The sequence below is a fragment of the Mycteria americana genome, chromosome 2 (genome assembly GCF_035582795.1).
Source record: "Mycteria americana isolate JAX WOST 10 ecotype Jacksonville Zoo and Gardens chromosome 2, USCA_MyAme_1.0, whole genome shotgun sequence".
Classification (NCBI taxonomy): Eukaryota; Metazoa; Chordata; class Aves; order Ciconiiformes; family Ciconiidae; genus Mycteria; species Mycteria americana.
Genome location: NC_134366.1, coordinates 66,690,946 through 66,704,373, shown reverse-complemented (window position 1 = coordinate 66,704,373; position 13,428 = coordinate 66,690,946).

Genomic DNA, 13,428 nt, shown 5'->3' with positions numbered 1-13,428 from the left:
CTAGCAAAGCTTTTGTAGAGCGCGAATGTCTGTGTGGCAGCGAATGCAGTTCCAAGGGACAGTGAAAACCAGCTACAGCTTTCAGTGCTGGCAGCTTTCCTGTGGGCACAATCTCTGGACGTTTCCAGTTTGGCAGCCGGGCTCTGTCACAGAGAGATACAGTGTTGCCCCATTAGGAAGAAATGCTTTAGCACAGCGCGAAAGTCTGTGTGGCAGCGAATGCAGTTCCAAGGGAGAGTGAAAACCAGCTACAGCTTTCAGTGCTGGCAGCTTTCCTGTGGGCGCAATCTCTGGACGTTTCCAATTTGGTAGCCGGGCTCTGCTAGAGAGAGATACAGAGTGTTGCCCCATTACCTAGCAAAGCTTTAGTAGAGCGCGAACGTCTGTGTGGCAGCGAATGCAGTTCCAAGGGACAGTGAAAACCAGCTACAGCTTTCAGTGCTGGCAGCTTTCCTGTGCGCACAATCTCTGGACGTTTCCAATTTCACTGCGGGGCACTGAGAGAGAGTCATACAGCGTGTTGCCCCATTACCTAGCAAAGCTTTAGTAGAGCGCGAATGTCTGTGTGGCAGCGAATGCAGTTCCAAGGGACAGTGAAAACCAGCTACAGCTTTCAGTGCTGGCAGCTTTCCTGTGGGCGCAATCTCTGGACGTTTCCAATTTCACTGCCGGGCACTGGGAGAGAGTCAAACAGAGTGTTGCCCCATTACCTAGCAAAGCTTTTGTAGAGCGCGAATGTCTGTGTGGCAGCGAATGCAGTTCCAAGGGACAGTCAAAACCAGCTACAGCTTTCAGTGCTGGCAGCTTTCCTGTGGGCGCAATCTCTGGACGTTTCCAATTTCACTGCCGGGCACTGGGAGAGAGTCAAACAGAGTGTTGCCCCTTTACCAAGCAATGCTTTAGCAGAGCGCGAATGTCTGTGTGGCAGCGAATGCAGTTCCAAGGGACAGTGAAAACCAGCTACAGCTTTCAGTGCTGGCAGCTTTCCTGTGGACGCAATCTCTGGACGTTTCCAATTTCACTGCCGGGCACTGGGAGAGAGTCAAACAGAGTGTTGCCCCATTGCCTAGCAAAGCTTTTGTAGAGCGCGAATGTCTCTGTGGCAGCGAATGCAGTTCCAAGGGACAGTGAAAACCAGCTACAGCTTTCAGTGCTGGCAGCTTTCCTGTGGGCACAATCTCTGGACGTTTCCAGTTTGGCAGCCGGGCTCTGTCACAGAGAGATACAGTGTTGCCCCATTAGGAAGAAATGCTTTAGCACAGCGCGAAAGTCTGTGTGGCAGCGAATGCAGTTCCAAGGGACAGTGAAAACCAGCTACAGCTTTCAGTGCTGGCAGCTTTCCTGTGGGCGCAATCTCTGGACGTTTCCAATTTGGTAGCCGGGCTCTGCTAGAGAGAGATACAGAGTGTTGCCCCATTACCTAGCAAAGCTTTAGTAGAGCGCGAACGTCTGTGTGGCAGCGAATGCAGTTCCAAGGGACAGTGAAAACCAGCTACAGCTTTCAGTGCTGGCAGCTTTCCTGTGCGCACAATCTCTGGACGTTTCCAATTTCACTGCGGGGCACTGAGAGATAGTCATACAGCGTGTTGCCCCATTACCTAGCAAAGCTTTAGTAGAGCGCGAATGTCTGTGTGGCAGCGAATGCAGTTCCAAGGGACAGTGAAAACCAGCTACAGCTTTCAGTGCTGGCAGCTTTCCTGTGGGCGCAATCTCTGGACGTTTCCAATTTCACTGCGGGGCACTGGGAGAGAGTCAAACAGAGTGTTGCCCCATTACCTAGCAAGGCTGTAGTAGAGCGCGAATGTCTGTGTGGCAGCGAATGCAGTTCCAAGGGAGAGTGAAAACCAGCTACAGCTTTCAGTGCTGGCTGCTTTCCTGTGGGCGCAATCTCTGGACGTTTCCAATTTGGCAGCCGGGCTCTGCCAGAGAGAAATACAGAGTGTTGCCCGATTACGAAGCAAAGCTTTAGCACAGCGCGAACGTCTGTGTGGCAGCGAATGTAGTTCCAAGGGAGAGTGAAAACCAGCTACAGCTTTCAGTGCTGGCAGCTTTCCTGTGGGCGCAATCTCTGGACGTTTCCAATTTCACTGCCGGGCTCTGCCAGAGAGAGATACAGAGTGTTGCCCCATTACCTAGCAAAGCTTTTGTAGAGCGCGAATGTCTGTGTGGCAGCGAATGCAGTTCCAAGGGACAGTGAAAACCAGCTACAGCTTTCCGTGCTGGCAGCTTTCCTGTGGGCGCAATCTCTGGATGTTTCCAATTTCACTGCGGGGCACTGGGAGACAGTTATACAGGGTGTTGCCCCATTACCTAGCAAAGCTTTAGTAGAGCGCGAATGTCTGTGTGGCAGCGAATGCACTTCCAAGGGACAGTGAAAACCAGCTACTGCTTTCAGTGCTGGCTGCTTTCCTGTGGGCGCAATCTCTGGACGTTTCCAATTTCACTGCCGGGCTCTGCCAGAGAGAGATACAGAGTGTTGCCCTATTACGAAGCAAAGCTTTAGCACAGCGCGAACGTCTGTGTGGCAGCGAATGCAGTTCCAAGGGACAGTGAAAACCAGCTACAGCTTTCAGTGCTGGCAGCTTTCCTGTGGGCGCAATCTCTGGACGTTTCCAATTTCACTGCCTGGCACTGGGAGAGAGTCAAACAGAGTGTTGCCCCATTACCTAGCAAAGCTTTTGTAGAGCGCGAATGTCTGTGTGGCAGCGAATGCAGTTCCAAGGGAGAGTGAAAACCAGCTACAGCTTTCAGTGCTGGCAGCTTTCCGGTGGGCGCAATCTCTGGACGTTTCCAATTTCACTGCTGGGCACTGGGAGAGAGTCAAACAGAATGTTGCCCCTTTACCAAGCAATGCTTTAGCAGAGCGCGAATGTCTGTGTGGCAGCAAATGCAGTTCCAAGGGACAGTGAAAACCAGCTACAGCTTTCAGTGCTGGCAGCTTTCCTGTGGGCGCAATCTCTGGACGTTTCCAATTTCGCTGCTGGGCATTGGGAGAGAGTCAAACAGAGTGTTGCCCCATTACCTAGCAAAGCTTTTGTAGAGCGCGAATGTCTGTGTGGCAGCGAATGCAGTTCCAAGGGACAGTCAAAACCAGCTACAGCTTTCAGTGCTGGCAGCTTTCCTGTGGGCGCAATCTCTGGACGTTTCCAATTTCACTGCCGGGCACTGGGAGAGAGTGAAACAGAGTGTTGCCCCTTTACCAAGCAATGCTTTAGCAGAGCGCGAATGTCTGTGTGGCAGCGAATGCAGTTCCAAGGGACAGTGAAAACCAGCTACAGCTTTCAGTGCTGGCAGATTTCCTGTGGGCGCAATCTCTGGACGTTTCCAATTTCACTGCCGGGCACTGGGAGAGAGTCAAACAGAGTGTTGCCCCATTGCCTAGCAAAGCTTTAGTAGAGCGCGAATGTCTGTTTGGCAGCGAATGCAGTTCCAAGGCACAGTGAAAACCAGCTACAGCTTTCAGTGCTGGCAGCTTTCCTGTGGGCGCAATCTCTGGACGTTTCCAATTTGGCAGCCGGGCTCTGTCACAGACAGATACAGTGTTGCCCCATTAGGAAGAAATGCTTTAGCACAGCGCGAAAGTCTTTGTGGCAGCGAATGCAGTTCCAAGGGAGAGTGAAAACCAGCTACAGCTTTCAGTGCTGGCAGCTTTCCTGTGGGCGCAATCTCTGGACGTTTCCAATTTCACTGCCGGGCACTGGGAGAGAGTCAAACAGAGTGTTGCCCCTTTACCAAGCAATGCTTTAGCAGAGCGCGAATGTCTGTGTGACAGCGAATGCAGTTCCAAGGGACAGTGAAAACCAGCTACAGCTTTCAGTGCTGGCAGCTTTCCTGTGGGCGCAATCTCTGGACGTTTCCAATTTCACTGCGGGGCACTGGGAGACAGTTATACAGGGTGTTGCCCCATTACCTAGCAAAGCTTTAGTAGAGCGCGAATGTCTGTGTGGCAGCGAATGCACTTCCAAGGGACAGTGAAAACCAGCTACTGCTTTCACTGCTGGCTGCTTTCCTGTGGGCGCAATCTCTGGACGTTTCCAATTTCACTGCCGGGCTCTGCCAGAGAGAGATTCAGAGTGTTGCCCTATTACGAAGCAAAGCTTTAGCACAGCGCGAACGTCTGTGTGGCAGCGAATGTAGTTCCAAGGGACAGTGAAAACCAGCTACAGCTTTCAGTGCTGGCAGCTTTCCTGTGGGCGCAATCTCTGGACGTTTCCAATTTCACTGCCTGGCACTGGGAGAGAGTCAAACAGAGTGTTGCCCCATTACCTAGCAAAGCTGTAGTAGAGCGCGAATGTCTGTGTGGCAGCTAATGCAGTTCCAAGGGAGAGTGAAAACCAGCTACAGCTTTCAGTGCTGGCAGCTTTCCTGTGGGCGCAATCTCTGGACGTTTCCAATTTCACTGCCGGGCACTGGGAGAGAGTCAAACAGAGTGTTGCCCCATTGCCTAGCAAAGCTTTTGTAGAGCGCGAATGTCTGTGTGGCAGCGAATGCAGTTCCAAGGGACAGTGAAAACCAGCTACAGCTTTCAGTGCTGGCAGCTTTCCTGTGGGCGCAATCTCTGGACGTTTCCAATTTGGCAGCCGGGCTCTGTCACAGAGAGATACAGTGTTGCCCCATTAGGAAGAAATGCTTTAGCACAGCGCGAATGTCTGTGTGGCAGCGAATGCAGTTCCAAGGGACAGTGAAAACCAGCTACAGCTTTCAGTGCTGGCAGCTTTCCTGTGGGCGCAATCTCTGGACGTTTCCAATTTAACTGCGGGGCACTGGGAGAGAGTCATACAGCGTGTTGCCCCATTACCAAGCAATGCTTTAGCAGAGCGCGAATGTCTGTGTGGCAGCGAATGCAGTCCCAAGGGACAGTCAAAACCAGCTACAGCTTTCAGTGCTGGCAGCTTTCCTGTGGGCGCAATCTCTGGACGTTTCCAATTTCACTGCCGGCACAGGGATAGAGTCAAAAAGTGTGTTGCCCCATTACCTAGCAAAGCTTTTGTAGAGCGCGAATGTCTGTGTGGCAGCGAATGCACTTCCAAGGGACAGTGAAAACCAGCTACTGCTTTCACTGCTGGCTGCTTTCCTGTGGGCGCAATCTCTGGACGTTTCCAATTTCACTGCCGGGCTCTGCCAGAAAGAGATACAGAGTGTTGCCCTATTACGAAGCAAAGCTTTAGCACAGCGCGAACGTCTGTGTGGCAGCGAATGTAGTTCCAAGGGACAGTGAAAACCAGCTACAGCTTTCAGTGCTGGCAGCTTTCCTGTGGGCGCAATCTCTGGACGTTTCCAATTTCACTGCCTGGCACTGGGAGAGAGTCAAACAGAGTGTTGCCCCATTACCTAGCAAAGCTTTTGTAGAGCGCGAATGTCTGTGTGGCAGCGAATGCAGTTCCAAGGGAGAGTGAAAACCAGCTACAGCTTTCAGTGCTGGCAGCTTTCCGGTGGGCGCAATCTCTGGACGTTTCCAATTTCACTGCTGGGCACTGGGAGAGAGTCAAACAGAATGTTGCCCCTTTACCAAGCAATGCTTTAGCAGAGCGCGAATGTCTGTGTGGCAGCGAATGCAGTTCCAAGGGACAGTGAAAACCAGCTATAGCTTTCAGTGCTGGCAGCTTTCCTGTGGGCGCAATCTCTGGACGTTTCCAATTTCACTGCCGGGCACTGGGAGAGAGTCAAACAGAGTGTTGCCCCTTTACCAAGCAATGCTTTAGCAGAGCGCGAATGTCTGTGTGGCAGCGAATGCAGTTCCAAGGGACAGTGAAAACCAGCTACAGCTTTCAGTGCTGGCAGCTTTCCTGTGGGCGCAATCTCTGGACGTTTCCAATTTCACTGCCGGGCACTGGGAGAGAGTCAAACAGAGTGTTGCCCCATTGCCTAGCAAACCTTTTGTAGAGCGCGAATGTCTGTGTGGCAGCGAATGCAGTTCCAAGGGAGAGTGAAAACCAGCTACAGCTTTCAGTGCTGGCAGCTTTCCTGTGGGCGCAATCTCTGGACGTTTCCAATTTGGCAGCCGGGCTCTGTCACAGAGAGATACAGTGTTGCCCCATTAGGAAGAAATGCTTTAGCACAGCGCGAAAGTCTGTGTGGCAGCGAATGCAGTTCCAAGGGAGAGTGAAAACCAGCTACAGCTTTCAGTGCTGGCAGCTTTCCTGTGGGCGCAATCTCTGGACGTTTCCAATTTGGTAGCCGGGCTCTGCTAGAGAGAGATACAGAGTGTTGCCCCATTACCTAGCAAAGCTTTAGTAGAGCGCGAACGTCTGTGTGGCAGCGAATGCAGTTCCAAGGGACAGTGAAAACCAGCTACAGCTTTCAGTGCTGGCAGCTTTCCTGTGCGCACAATCTCTGGACGTTTCCAATTTCACTGCGGGGCACTGAGAGAGAGTCATACAGCGTGTTGCCCCATTACCTAGCAAAGCTTTTGTAGAGCGCGAATGTCTGTGTGGCAGCGAATGCAGTTCCAAGGGACAGTGAAAACCAGCTACAGCTTTCAGTGCTGGCAGCTTTCCTGTGGGCGCAATCTCTGGACGTTTCCAATTTCACTGCCTGGCACTGGGAGAGAGTCAAACAGAGTGTTGCCCCATTACCTAGCAAAGCTTTTGTAGAGCGCGAATGTCTGTGTGGCAGCGAATGCAGTTCCAAGGGACAGTCAAAACCAGCTACAGCTTTCAGTGCTGGCAGCTTTCCTGTGGGCGCAATCTCTGGACGTTTCCAATTTCACTGCCGGGCACTGGGAGAGAGTCAAACAGAGTGTTGCCCCTTTACCAAGCAATGCTTTAGCAGAGCGCGAATGTCTGTGTGGCAGCGAATGCAGTTCCAAGGGACAGTGAAAACCAGCTACAGCTTTCAGTGCTGGCAGCTTTCCTGTGGACGCAATCTCTGGACGTTTCCAATTTCACTGCCGGGCACTGGGAGAGAGTCAAACAGAGTGTTGCCCCATTGCCTAGCAAAGCTTTTGTAGAGCGCGAATGTCTCTGTGGCAGCGAATGCAGTTCCAAGGGACAGTGAAAACCAGCTACAGCTTTCAGTGCTGGCAGCTTTCCTGTGGGCACAATCTCTGGACGTTTCCAGTTTGGCAGCCGGGCTCTGTCACAGAGAGATACAGTGTTGCCCCATTAGGAAGAAATGCTTTAGAACAGCGCGAAAGTCTGTGTGGCAGCGAATGCAGTTCCAAGGGAGAGTGAAAACCAGCTACAGCTTTCAGTGCTGGCAGCTTTCCTGTGGGCGCAATCTCTGGACGTTTCCAATTTGGTAGCCGGGCTCTGCTAGAGAGAGATACAGAGTGTTGCCCCATTACCTAGCAAAGCTTTAGTAGAGCGCGAACGTCTGTGTGGCAGCGAATGCAGTTCCAAGGGACAGTGAAAACCAGCTACAGCTTTCAGTGCTGGCAGCTTTCCTGTGCGCACAATCTCTGGACGTTTCCAATTTCACTGCGGGGCACTGAGAGAGAGTCATACAGCGTGTTGCCCCATTACCTAGCAAAGCTTTAGTAGAGCGCGAATGTCTGTGTGGCAGCGAATGCAGTTCCAAGGGACAGTGAAAACCAGCTACAGCTTTCAGTGCTGGCAGCTTTCCTGTGGGCGCAATCTCTGGACGTTTCCAATTTCACTGCGGGGCACTGGGAGAGAGTCAAACAGAGTGTTGCCCCATTACCTAGCAAGGCTGTAGTAGAGCGCGAATGTCTGTGTGGCAGCGAATGCAGTTCCAAGGGAGAGTGAAAACCAGCTACAGCTTTCAGTGCTGGCTGCTTTCCTGTGGGCGCAATCTCTGGACGTTTCCAATTTGGCAGCCGGGCTCTGCCAGAGAGAAATACAGAGTGTTGCCCGATTACGAAGCAAAGCTTTAGCACAGCGCGAACGTCTGTGTGGCAGCGAATGTAGTTCCAAGGGAGAGTGAAAACCAGCTACAGCTTTCAGTGCTGGCAGCTTTCCTGTGGGCGCAATCTCTGGACGTTTCCAATTTCACTGCCGGGCTCTGCCAGAGAGAGATACAGAGTGTTGCCCCATTACCTAGCAAAGCTTTTGTAGAGCGCGAATGTCTGTGTGGCAGCGAATGCAGTTCCAAGGGACAGTGAAAACCAGCTACAGCTTTCCGTGCTGGCAGCTTTCCTGTGGGCGCAATCTCTGGATGTTTCCAATTTCACTGCGGGGCACTGGGAGACAGTTATACAGGGTGTTGCCCCATTACCTAGCAAAGCTTTAGTAGAGCGCGAATGTCTGTGTGGCAGCGAATGCACTTCCAAGGGACAGTGAAAACCAGCTACTGCTTTCAGTGCTGGCTGCTTTCCTGTGGGCGCAATCTCTGGACGTTTCCAATTTCACTGCCGGGCTCTGCCATAGAGAGATACAGAGTGTTGCCCTATTACGAAGCAAAGCTTTAGCACAGCGCGAACGTCTGTGTGGCAGCGAATGCAGTTCCAAGGGACAGTGAAAACCAGCTACAGCTTTCAGTGCTGGCAGCTTTCCTGTGGGCGCAATCTCTGGACGTTTCCAATTTCACTGCCTGGCACTGGGAGAGAGTCAAACAGAGTGTTGCCCCATTACCTAGCAAAGCTTTTGTAGAGCGCGAATGTCTGTGTGGCAGCGAATGCAGTTCCAAGGGAGAGTGAAAACCAGCTACAGCTTTCAGTGCTGGCAGCTTTCCGGTGGGCGCAATCTCTGGACGTTTCCAATTTCACTGCTGGGCACTGGGAGAGAGTCAAACAGAATGTTGCCCCTTTACCAAGCAATGCTTTAGCAGAGCGCGAATGTCTGTGTGGCAGCAAATGCAGTTCCAAGGGACAGTGAAAACCAGCTACAGCTTTCAGTGCTGGCAGCTTTCCTGTGGGCGCAATCTCTGGACGTTTCCAATTTCACTGCTGGGCATTGGGAGAGAGTCAAACAGAGTGTTGCCCCATTACCTAGCAAAGCTTTTGTAGAGCGCGAATGTCTGTGTGGCAGCGAATGCAGTTCCAAGGAACAGTCAAAACCAGCTACAGCTTTCAGTGCTGGCAGCTTTCCTGTGGGCGCAATCTCTGGACGTTTCCAATTTCACTGCCGGGCACTGGGAGAGAGTGAAACAGAGTGTTGCCCCTTTACCAAGCAATGCTTTAGCAGAGCGCGAATGTTTGTGTGGCAGCGAATGCAGTTCCAAGGGACAGTGAAAACCAGCTACAGCTTTCAGTGCTGGCAGATTTCCTGTGGGCGCAATCTCTGGACGTTTCCAATTTCACTGCCGGGCACTGGGAGAGAGTCAAACAGAGTGTTGCCCCATTGCCTAGCAAAGCTTTAGTAGAGCGCGAATGTCTGTTTGGCAGCGAATGCAGTTCCAAGGCACAGTGAAAACCAGCTACAGCTTTCAGTGCTGGCAGCTTTCCTGTGGGCGCAATCTCTGGACGTTTCCAATTTGGCAGCCGGGCTCTGTCACAGACAGATACAGTGTTGCCCCATTAGGAAGAAATGCTTTAGCACAGCGCGAAAGTCTTTGTGCCAGCGAATGCAGTTCCAAGGGAGAGTGAAAACCAGCTACAGCTTTCAGTGCTGGCAGCTTTCCTGTGGGCGCAATCTCTGGACGTTTCCAATTTCACTGCCGGGCACTGGGAGAGAGTCAAACAGAGTGTTGCCCCTTTACCAAGCAATGCTTTAGCAGAGCGCGAATGTCTTTGTGGCAGCGAATGCAGTTCCAAGGGACAGTGAAAACCAGCTACAGCTTTCCGTGCTGGCAGCTTTCCTGTGGGCGCAATCTCTGGACGTTTCCAATTTCACTGCCGGGCACTGGGAGAGAGTCAAACAGAGTGTTGCCCCATTGCCTAGCAAAGCTTTTGTAGAGCGCGAATGTCTGTGTGGCAGCGAATGCAGTTCCAAGGGACAGTGAAAACCAGCTACAGCTTTCAGTGCTGGCAGCTTTCCTGTGGGCGCAATCTCTGGACGTTTCCAATTTCACTGCCGGGCTCTGCCAGAGAGAGATACAGAGTGTTGCCCCATTACCTAGCAAAGCTTTTGTAGAGCGCGAATGTCTGTGTGACAGCGAATGCAGTTCCAAGGGACAGTGAAAACCAGCTACAGCTTTCAGTGCTGGCAGCTTTCCTGTGGGCGCAATCTCTGGACGTTTCCAATTTCACTGCGGGGCACTGGGAGACAGTTATACAGGGTGTTGCCCCATTACCTAGCAAAGCTTTAGTAGAGCGCGAATGTCTGTGTGGCAGCGAATGCACTTCCAAGGGACAGTGAAAACCAGCTACTGCTTTCACTGCTGGCTGCTTTCCTGTGGGCGCAATCTCTGGACGTTTCCAATTTCACTGCCGGGCTCTGCCAGAGAGAGATTCAGAGTGTTGCCCTATTACGAAGCAAAGCTTTAGCACAGCGCGAACGTCTGTGTGGCAGCGAATGTAGTTCCAAGGGACAGTGAAAACCAGCTACAGCTTTCAGTGCTGGCAGCTTTCCTGTGGGCGCAATCTCTGGACGTTTCCAATTTCACTGCCTGGCACTGGGAGAGAGTCAAACAGAGTGTTGCCCCATTACCTAGCAAAGCTGTAGTAGAGCGCGAATGTCTGTGTGGCAGCTAATGCAGTTCCAAGGGAGAGTGAAAACCAGCTACAGCTTTCAGTGCTGGCAGCTTTCCTGTGGGCGCAATCTCTGGACGTTTCCAATTTCACTGCCGGGCACTGGGAGAGAGTCAAACAGAGTGTTGCCCCATTGCCTAGCAAAGCTTTTGTAGAGCGCGAATGTCTGTGTGGCAGCGAATGCAGTTCCAAGGGACAGTGAAAACCAGCTACAGCTTTCAGTGCTGGCAGCTTTCCTGTGGGCGCAATCTCTGGACGTTTCCAATTTGGCAGCCGGGCTCTGTCACAGAGAGATACAGTGTTGCCCCATTAGGAAGAAATGCTTTAGCACAGCGCGAATGTCTGTGTGGCAGCGAATGCAGTTCCAAGGGACAGTGAAAACCAGCTACAGCTTTCAGTGCTGGCAGCTTTCCTGTGGGCGCAATCTCTGGACGTTTCCAATTTAACTGCGGGGCACTGGGAGAGAGTCATACAGCGTGTTGCCCCATTACCAAGCAATGCTTTAGCAGAGCGCGAATGTCTGTGTGGCAGCGAATGCAGTCCCAAGGGACAGTCAAAACCAGCTACAGCTTTCAGTGCTGGCAGCTTTCCTGTGGGCGCAATCTCTGGACGTTTCCAATTTCACTGCCGGCACAGGGATAGAGTCAAAAAGTGTGTTGCCCCATTACCTAGCAAAGCTTTTGTAGAGCGCGAATGTCTGTGTGGCAGCGAATGCACTTCCAAGGGACAGTGAAAACCAGCTACTGCTTTCACTGCTGGCTGCTTTCCTGTGGGCGCAATCTCTGGACGTTTCCAATTTCACTGCCGGGCTCTGCCAGAAAGAGATACAGAGTGTTGCCCTATTACGAAGCAAAGCTTTAGCACAGCGCGAACGTCTGTGTGGCAGCGAATGTAGTTCCAAGGGACAGTGAAAACCAGCTACAGCTTTCAGTGCTGGCAGCTTTCCTGTGGGCGCAATCTCTGGACGTTTCCAATTTCACTGCCTGGCACTGGGAGAGAGTCAAACAGAGTGTTGCCCCATTACCTAGCAAAGCTTTTGTAGAGCGCGAATGTCTGTGTGGCAGCGAATGCAGTTCCAAGGGAGAGTGAAAACCAGCTACAGCTTTCAGTGCTGGCAGCTTTCCGGTGGGCGCAATCTCTGGACGTTTCCAATTTCACTGCTGGGCACTGGGAGAGAGTCAAACAGAATGTTGCCCCTTTACCAAGCAATGCTTTAGCAGAGCGCGAATGTCTGTGTGGCAGCGAATGCAGTTCCAAGGGACAGTGAAAACCAGCTATAGCTTTCAGTGCTGGCAGCTTTCCTGTGGGCGCAATCTCTGGACGTTTCCAATTTCACTGCCGGGCACTGGGAGAGAGTCAAACAGAGTGTTGCCCCTTTACCAAGCAATGCTTTAGCAGAGCGCGAATGTCTGTGTGGCAGCGAATGCAGTTCCAAGGGACAGTGAAAACCAGCTACAGCTTTCAGTGCTGGCAGCTTTCCTGTGGGCGCAATCTCTGGACGTTTCCAATTTCACTGCCGGGCACTGGGAGAGAGTCAAACAGAGTGTTGCCCCATTGCCTAGCAAACCTTTTGTAGAGCGCGAATGTCTGTGTGGCAGCGAATGCAGTTCCAAGGGAGAGTGAAAACCAGCTACAGCTTTCAGTGCTGGCAGCTTTCCTGTGGGCGCAATCTCTGGACGTTTCCAATTTGGTAGCCGGGCTCTGCTAGAGAGAGATACAGAGTGTTGCCCCATTACCTAGCAAAGCTTTAGTAGAGCGCGAACGTCTGTGTGGCAGCGAATGCAGTTCCAAGGGACAGTGAAAACCAGCTACAGCTTTCAGTGCTGGCAGCTTTCCTGTGCGCACAATCTCTGGACGTTTCCAATTTCACTGCGGGGCACTGAGAGAGAGTCATACAGCGTGTTGCCCCATTACCTAGCAAAGCTTTTGTAGAGCGCGAATGTCTGTGTGGCAGCGAATGCAGTTCCAAGGGACAGTGAAAACCAGCTACAGCTTTCAGTGCTGGCAGCTTTCCTGTGGGCGCAATCTCTGGACGTTTCCAATTTCACTGCCTGGCACTGGGAGAGAGTCAAACAGAGTGTTGCCCCATTACCTAGCAAAGCTTTTGTAGAGCGCGAATGTCTGTGTGGCAGCGAATGCAGTTCCAAGGGACAGTCAAAACCAGCTACAGCTTTCAGTGCTGGCAGCTTTCCTGTGGGCGCAATCTCTGGACGTTTCCAATTTCACTGCCGGGCACTGGGAGAGAGTCAAACAGAGTGTTGCCCCTTTACCAAGCAATGCTTTAGCAGAGCGCGAATGTCTGTGTGGCAGCGAATGCAGTTCCAAGGGACAGTGAAAACCAGCTACAGCTTTCAGTGCTGGCAGCTTTCCTGTGGACGCAATCTCTGGACGTTTCCAATTTCACTGCCGGGCACTGGGAGAGAGTCAAACAGAGTGTTGCCCCATTGCCTAGCAAAGCTTTTGTAGAGCGCGAATGTCTCTGTGGCAGCGAATGCAGTTCCAAGGGACAGTGAAAACCAGCTACAGCTTTCAGTGCTGGCAGCTTTCCTGTGGGCACAATCTCTGGACGTTTCCAGTTTGGCAGCCGGGCTCTGTCACAGAGAGATACAGTGTTGCCCCATTAGGAAGAAATGCTTTAGCACAGCGCGAAAGTCTGTGTGGCAGCGAATGCAGTTCCAAGGGAGAGTGAAAACCAGCTACAGCTTTCAGTGCTGGCAGCTTTCCTGTGGGCGCAATCTCTGGACGTTTCCAATTTGGTAGCCGGGCTCTGCTAGAGAGAGATACAGAGTGTTGCCCCATTACCTAGCAAAGCTTTAGTAGAGCGCGAACGTCTGTGTGGCAGCGAATGCAGTTCCAAGGGACAGTGAAAACCAGCTACAGCTTTCAGTGCTGGCAGCTTT